This window comes from Sturnira hondurensis, unplaced genomic scaffold (assembly GCF_014824575.4).
Source record: "Sturnira hondurensis isolate 20B ecotype Veracruz unplaced genomic scaffold, ASM1482457v3 Scaffold0000022, whole genome shotgun sequence".
Classification (NCBI taxonomy): domain Eukaryota; kingdom Metazoa; phylum Chordata; class Mammalia; order Chiroptera; family Phyllostomidae; genus Sturnira; species Sturnira hondurensis.
The window spans coordinates 4,211,212-4,218,926 of NW_028072653.1; the positions used below are offsets into that span (position 1 = coordinate 4,211,212).

Consider the following 7,715-nt stretch of genomic DNA (forward strand, 5'->3'; position numbering starts at 1 on the left):
CTAGGAGTCTTAAGCACACACAATGTGTCTGGCACTCTTTTACACATTTCACATATTGCATTTCAACAACATATGAGGAACAGCTTTATCTCCATTTGACTGATGAGGAAATTCATAACAGAGGGATAGGTCGTCCCCAGGGATCTGTGGGCCCTCTGCCCCGGCTGGTGGTTTGGGGTCCTTCTCAGCAAATATTGTTTCAATGACTATTCATTGTTTCTTCAGAAAGGGATGGAGCCTGGGGTTGGAAGGGGCAGAGAAGGATGCCCCGGTTGCCTCGGGTCCACTTTGCAAAGAAGAGTCTTCTTTAGCGCCCAGCTTTTGTTCTCTAAGTCGCTTCCCCTCTAAGGATTCTCTCTAACCAGACAGAATTCCTTCCCGGGGCCGTTTCTGGCAAGTACAGTTTCCTCCAACTCACTACACGTACAGCATTGTTCTAACACGCTCTGTGGATCCGCTCTGCCTGAGTGCATGGCCAGGGTTCTGTTGTAGCCAGAGGATAGCAAGGCCTCGTCCTACTCCCAAAGATGTCTGCGTTGTAATGCCCGGAACCTATGAATCTGTTACTGTACATGGCAAAAGCAACCATGGGTCTGACTAAGATACAATTTTTGAGCTGGGTAGATGATGATGGATTGCATCTCTGGGCTTTCTGACACCACAGAGGACCTCGTGAGCGAGAGGACAAGGTCAGAGCCGGGAAGGCAAGGTGATAACGGAAGAGAGAGGTACAGGACAGGGAGCCTTCTGGTTGCGTTGCTGATCACAGGCATTATGAGCCCCGTGCCTGGGCCAGGCTTTCTCTTCTGGACCCCATGTGGGTGTCCTAGGGTTTTGCTCCATGTATTTCCATTCCCACAGAGATCAAGAGAAAAACCTATAAATATTTGCTACAGGGAAGGATGAAGGATCAGAGCTAAGGTAACCATTAAAAATAAGAAAATAACTTGAAAGAGAGAAAGCTACTTGTATTACCTTAGGTAGAAGTTTTTGCTGGCATTAGGAAATGTGTGAGGAGACAGATAATTATCAATTTCAGATAGCACAAAGGCTCCTGAAGGAAATCTTTTTGAACCTTATAATGTACATTATGTTTTTAGCACATTTATAAATATTTTATAGCAGCCCTGGCTGGGGTGGATCAGTGGATTGAGTGCTGGCCTGAGAACCAAAGGGTCTCTGGTTCGATTCCCAGTCAGGGTAGATGCCTGGGTTGCTGGCCAGGTACCTAGTTGGGGGTGCTCAAGAAGCAGCCACACATTGAGGTTTCTCTCCCTCTTGTTCTCCCTCCCTTCCCCTCTCTCTAGAAATAAATACAATCTTTTAAAAATATTTTATAGCAGAATGTCGAAGAGTATAATTAGTTCAGAGATTTCTTCTTAAGGTCAAGCTCCTTTTCCTTTTGGGAAACTTTTTCGATAAGCCAGTTCTCGCGGGGGGAGAAGCTAGTTCTGCAACCTGAATGCATAGGCCCCAAGTTTTCAGAAGCATCTGAAGGCGCTCACGACGGGGGGGAAGAGCAGCGAGGTGGTCAAGAGGAAATTCACACTGCATGGAGTTGACCCTGGACATCACCAAGGAAGACTCCAAACGCCATGGAGTACTTGGCGGGTTTCTTGTCGCACCTGGTGAACCCAGTGAGCTCCCGTCTGGGATCCTACAGTGCAGAAACAGAGGGCAGGTATAGAGACAAGCACAACAGGCCCCATGAACAGGTTTTTTGCAACATTTTCTGTTTTCACACTTAATTTAGTGATTTCTCTCTGTTATTCTTTAACTCTGCATCCATAATACAAACTAGTGTCTTCAGAGTTCCTTGGGAATTAGTTGGTGAACAAGACAGGCTGGAGTGAGGTGTATAAGGGGTCGGGCAGTGAAGCAATTACCTAGCACACCACATTTAATGATGACCAACATATCCGTCGTCAGGGTAAAGGATACGTACGTACAACATCTTTCAATTAGCAATAATCACACCTCGGATAAACCTCATTGGCTACGATACTGCCACTGTGCAAAGCTTAAGTACAACATTTTTAAAAATTGAAATCAATGTGGAGAACAAAAAAAAGCACACTGCCATGCTGGAGCCTAAGGCAAAATGAACAATAGGTAACACCAATCCTGTCTTTTTAAATGTTAAAATTTTGACATTTTCGTCACCACAGATTTTGCATTAGCCTTGATCTGAAAAAAATATTCCAATAGTATATGATTTATGTTGATAGTTGAGTGTTTGACACCTGCTTTCATGGATACTAGATAGCCAACAGCAAGCTGGGAGACANTACAACATCTTTCAATTAGCAATAATCACACCTCGGATAAACCTCATTGGCTACGATACTGCCACTGTGCAAAGCTTAAGTACAACATTTTTAAAAATTGAAATCAATGTGGAGAACAAAAAAAAGCACGCTGCCATGCTGGAGCCTAAGGCAAAATGAACAATAGGTACCACCAATCCTGTCTTTTTAAATGTTAAAATTTTGACATTTTCATCACCACAGATTTTGCATTAGCTTTGATCTGAAAAAAATATTCCAATAGTATATGATTTATGTTGATAGGTGAGTGTTTGGCACCTGCTTTCATGGATACTAGATAGCCAACAGCAAGCTGGGAGACAAGGAGATTGAGAGAGAGAAGAGTAAACTTCATTTAAATAGTAACGAAGTAGAGCAGGTCGTAAGTGGTACTATTAGCCCCATGTAATGGGCAGAACACGGGGCAGTGTGGTTGAATGTCTCGCGTGACAACTCAGAGGTAGAACAATGCCTTCTAATTCCTAGGTCTCTATTCTTAGCACAGTTAATTTCCTGGCTGGGATCTGTGATTTCCTTCTCTCTTCCTTTTATTTATCTTCTTGTCTATTTCAGGGATTTTGATACTTTAGTATGCGGGAGAGATTGAGAATTTATATGTGTGAATTTGTCTTCTGTTTTCTTATTTGTTTAGGAAAAAAATTTCTTGTCTACTTCCAGTCACAGCGCCTAAATATAAGAGCTGATAGGCTCTGGCAGGTCATTATTTAAATTGGGTTCTAATTGCAGTTTCATTAGAATTTGGCATTTTACTATTGTTTTTTATTTTTATAGGTAAACAATTTAGTAATAAATTTACATGGATTAGATTGATACAGAAAAATGAGTAGATAGATAGGTGATATCTGTTAAGCGTTTCGATTTAAATGAAAGTTAAATTTTGTTTTCCCCAAATTGTTACCTAGTTACAAAATATTAAACATTAGTTAGCACAAGCTGTATTCATTAATAAATTTTGAGGCAATTCTTATTATTTAGGTCTTATATAATCCTTGCCTGATCTAATTTTTGCCACATGATTCAGTTCTGATAAAATACGGGAGAGAATTAAAAATCATAAAGGGAAAAGTTGCTTTAAGAGAGTAGCATAGAAATGTCAAACTGTTTATTTTTGTTTGCCTGTAATGGAAATGCTCCAGCTAGCTGAACTCACTGGACGAGTAATGATGAGGGACATCTGGACGGAGCAAATGAAGACACAAACCACATTCACAGGCAGTAATGAGGAGCGAGCCTGCCACTCCTGCGTTTTGGTCGTGTTCAGAAGCCAGCAGAGTGATCACAGGTCAAGGAGAGAGAGAGAGTGGGTATGTCCCACCCCAAATATATAGCCAGAAAAACAATGGATGGGTGGCAGTCCCTTAGTAAGATCTGACTTCGTGTGCGGAACTGTGGGCCTAGGTGGATGGTGGCGTAACAGATCCCCTTCCAAAGAATCTTTTCACGTTGGGTACTGATTGCCTTGGGTCTGGAATGAACTTCCAACAACTATGTCGTGTTTGTACTTCACTCCAGGTCTTATAGTACAGGGGTTAAGATCACTGAGGGTAGGGGCGATGTCCACTCTTTCCCTAACTAGTTGTGTCCTTGACTGAGCTGAGCTGCCTAGCTAACTTTTCTGAAATGCAAGTGGGGGGCATCACGGACCTCACAGAGCGGTGGTGGGTCTTACACAAGCTAATGGAACTTAAGGGCCTCCCCACAGGGGAGTGATCTTTTAAAACAAACCGCACGATACGTACACGAGGTCCATACAGGTGTGACCCCTACCAGGCTGACCTCATATGAGCACTCTCCCCTTCCTTCCCCATATGCCAGTCTCTCTGGCTTTAGTTTCTGTTGCATGCGTACAAAAACTCATTCATTCCAACACAAAAAACTTATACCGGCTGTCTTTTCTCCCTGGATGCTCTTACCCCAACTGGTCACAGAGACTTTCCCTAAGCCCTTAAATGAAATGCAGCTTCTTTCTATGCCATGGGGACCTTCTATTTCTTTAGAGCGCGGGTGTCGAGCTCATTTTCACCGGGGGCCACATCAGCCTCACGGTTGCCTTCAAAGGGCCGAATGTAATTTTAGGATGGTATACATGTAACTGCTCCCTAACTGTTAAGGAGTTGAAATTACATTTGGCCCTTTGAAGGCAACCGTGAGGCTGATGTGGCCCCACGTGAAAATGAGCTTGACACCCCTGCTTTACAGAATATTGTTTTCTCTACTGCACCTGCCACTATCTAAAATTGGCTCTTTTTTATTTTCTGTCACTCTCCTCCTTGCCTCAGTGAGGATGTAAGCTCTGCGTGAGCAGGGATGTTGCCTGAAAGCTCACCTGTCTTATTCAACATGGTATGCCTGGGAGTAGGCACTCACAAAGCCTGTTGCTCAGAGAGGATTCTTGTTATTTGGAGCTGTGTCGGTGGTATTATTTACAGAAACAGGCCTGCAAAATTGGGGCCTTGTGAGGATTGTCTCAGGCCTGTGTTCATCGTGATTCCTCTCGGGGCCCACGGAGAAAAGGCCTTTTGTTTTAGGATTAGACTGTTTGCTTTTACGGCTCAGAATATGTACCCGTCAGAGTTGATGATTTGAACTCTCCTGGCATTCAAGTGCTGATGCAGGCATTTAAGATCTTAATAGTGAAAGTATAAAGAATATTTACATAGTTCATAAAGGACACCCTATGCTCCCTGCCTGCATTTTACAGCACCTCGTCACAGTAGAGAGGGGTGCAGCGATGCACTGAGTTTTATATCATCTCCAACGTCCACCGCTGTCCAATGACTGCCCCGGCTTTAAAACTTCTTGAAGCAAATCACTCCCCACTGCCACTGCCACTAAAATTAAACTTCTGCCCTAAATCCCAATAGATTCCCCCCAAATGTTATGCAAATTGGAAACTGCTCCTGTTGAAAGACTGTCAGATAACACCTGCCATTCCCAAGGACTATTTGTAAGCACAGAGAAACATCCAGAAAGAAGTAATAAATTGTTCTAGTACCCGGTTCTGGCAGCTGTTAATAAATCAATATGAAGGGAAGTTCTGAAGGGCAAAATGTTGCTGTCGGTGGGTGTCCGATTTAATTTTGCTCTAAATTAATATTTCGAATATGATAAGTGAGCTGGCAGGAACAGATTTCATGATTAATTCTGTGGAGTCGAAAATGCTTTGATGGCACTTTAATAGCGACTCCACTGATGTACAAGCACCTGAACAGAGCTCACGTGGGCAAGCTCACCAATTGCATGATAATGGGGATCCCGCCTGAGGAGGGCATTTGCTTTTTATTTTCAGATCTCGGGCGTACCTTGGGGTAGACGTATTCCGTCACGCACAGACGTTTCTACGGCGATGTGAGCCATGGCTGGATGGTCCATGTGGCCCGAGAGAGCAGGAAGTGGCATTGGAACCCTTCTGTGGGTCCCGCCTCCCTGAAGCCACACCAGTCAGCGTCTGCTGAAAATAAGGGCCAGGGATAGAGACTTCTATTCTGAAAGGACCAGTCACATGCATACGCCTGAGCCCATGAATGAGAAGCAAGGATGGAAGCTGAGTGTGTGCTTTGGAGTGGACTTCGACCTACACTTGTTGCCAGCGTGTGCCTGTGGTTTTGTGAAGGAGGAGGCTACTGCCGCTGAAGTGCTGTAGCTGTTGAGTTGACTGAGTGTGTTGGCAACAGTCAGGCTCAAAATCTTGTTAAACACATCATTCTGAACAGCTACCTTGGGTCAAAAGTGATGAGTTTAGACATTTTTGTCACCCTTGGGGGGTGTATTATGCTGTAGTACAGTATCTTTAGCTAATAGGGCTTATTCTAGGCTATTTAAATCAAAGCGTTAATTGAGGTCCTATCTCCTTTTGGGCTTTTAAATTTTTTTTATTTAGATCATTTAAAATTCATTTTTGTTCTTATCAAAGGATATAGATATATTTTAAAGTCTTTATGTACACGGACAACTTCATAAAGTGTGTGCATATAATTGTTCTACAAGACATTTTGTGAAAAATGACTGACCCTTCACCCCATTCCCTAAATTATTTCCCACTTTTCAGAGTAACTACTTTTAATCTACTTAATTCATTCTTTCAGTTATTATGCTTATATTTTTAAATAATATAGGTATACTGCCATGTTTTCATTTTTTAACATTTATTGACTTTTATCTAAAGAATATTAGCATTTTACCTTTTACTTTTCTTTCTCCCACCTGCTGTGTTTACGTGAGTACACACACACACACACACACAAAGATTTCTCATCTTTCTGGCCACCCAGTGTACAGTTATACTATCAATTCCTTTAGATCGATATTTAGCATTTACATTATCTGACTGTGCAAATGCTATTCTCAGCTGAGCAAGGTAATGACTACTTTACCTTTTTGCCATGTTTTTGTTTTTCTGGAATTCATTTTTTTGCCATTTATTTGCTTAGCTCCCTATGAACTTACCAGAAATACAAGTGCTCATTCTCCCCCTAGTTGTGTATATATTTTTTAACAAGGAAGAAGGCGTCGGATAATCTGCATGTCCTATTGGAGAAGCAGCTTTGCCGAAGCCTGCCCATGCTCCCATCCAGATGCACTGGACTGTTGTTGCCTAGACTGTGGTCCTGGGTGTTTCATTATGATTTCCCGGGGACTGATTCCATTTTCTCCCTCTGTTCCCCAGATTCCTTGCCTTCTTCTCTCTTAAATTATCCCTTTTTGGAGAAGCCCATTTTCTAGGAGATTTTGGAGAATGATCTCATGAAGAGTGCTTTTTTTTTTCTTTTTAAGATGCAGGATGTCTATAGAAAGCATTCTTCTCCCTTATACTTTAGTTCATCCAGCTCCCGAATGATGGTTAGAAAACCCTTTTTTTTCCCAGAATTGTCAACGTGTCTTGGCTTTATCATCTAACACAGCTGTTGAGAACTCAGATGCTGTTCTGATCACCCCCTTTATTGGAAAGTCTGTTCCATTCTCCATCAGGAGGATCAGGGCATCTTCTTTCAATGTCCAGTGTTATAAAATTTCATGATGAAGTTATAGTGTTTATTGTCAGTGCCAGTGTACATTATGCTGGTGTACATTATGCTGGTCACTCAGTGGACCTGCACAATCTCAAAACTTAAGTTCCGGGAAATTTTCTTGAATGTTATTATTTCCTCCCTTCCTTTCTATGTTCTTTTTGCAGAACTCTGGGTACATTGATATTGAGCCTCTTGCTCTGGACTTTAAATTTTCTTATCTTTTTATGCTGTTTTTCCATTTCTTTATCTTTTGTTCTATTTACACTTATGTTGAGTCTTATATTTCTGCTATCATAGTAATTGATAAGAGCTCTTTCTTGTATGAACATTCCTCTTTTATAGCAGTCTATTTATTTAAAGTTTCATTTAACAAATATCT

At 42.0% G+C, this 7,715-nt stretch overlaps 1 non-coding gene and 1 pseudogene across 1 annotated transcript; both read right to left on the minus strand.

Annotated features, from left to right (window-relative positions):
• Nucleotides 1-1,887: 1,887 nt before the first annotated feature.
• LOC118984740 (U4 spliceosomal RNA) lies at nucleotides 1,888-2,022 on the minus strand. The gene has a single exon (XR_005065984.1). It is a non-coding gene; the product is annotated as a U4 spliceosomal RNA (small nuclear RNA).
• Nucleotides 2,023-2,168: 146 nt separating this feature from the next.
• On the minus strand, nucleotides 2,169-2,287 carry LOC118984700 (uncharacterized; annotated as a pseudogene).
• Between the last annotated feature and the right edge of the window lie 5,428 nt (nucleotides 2,288-7,715).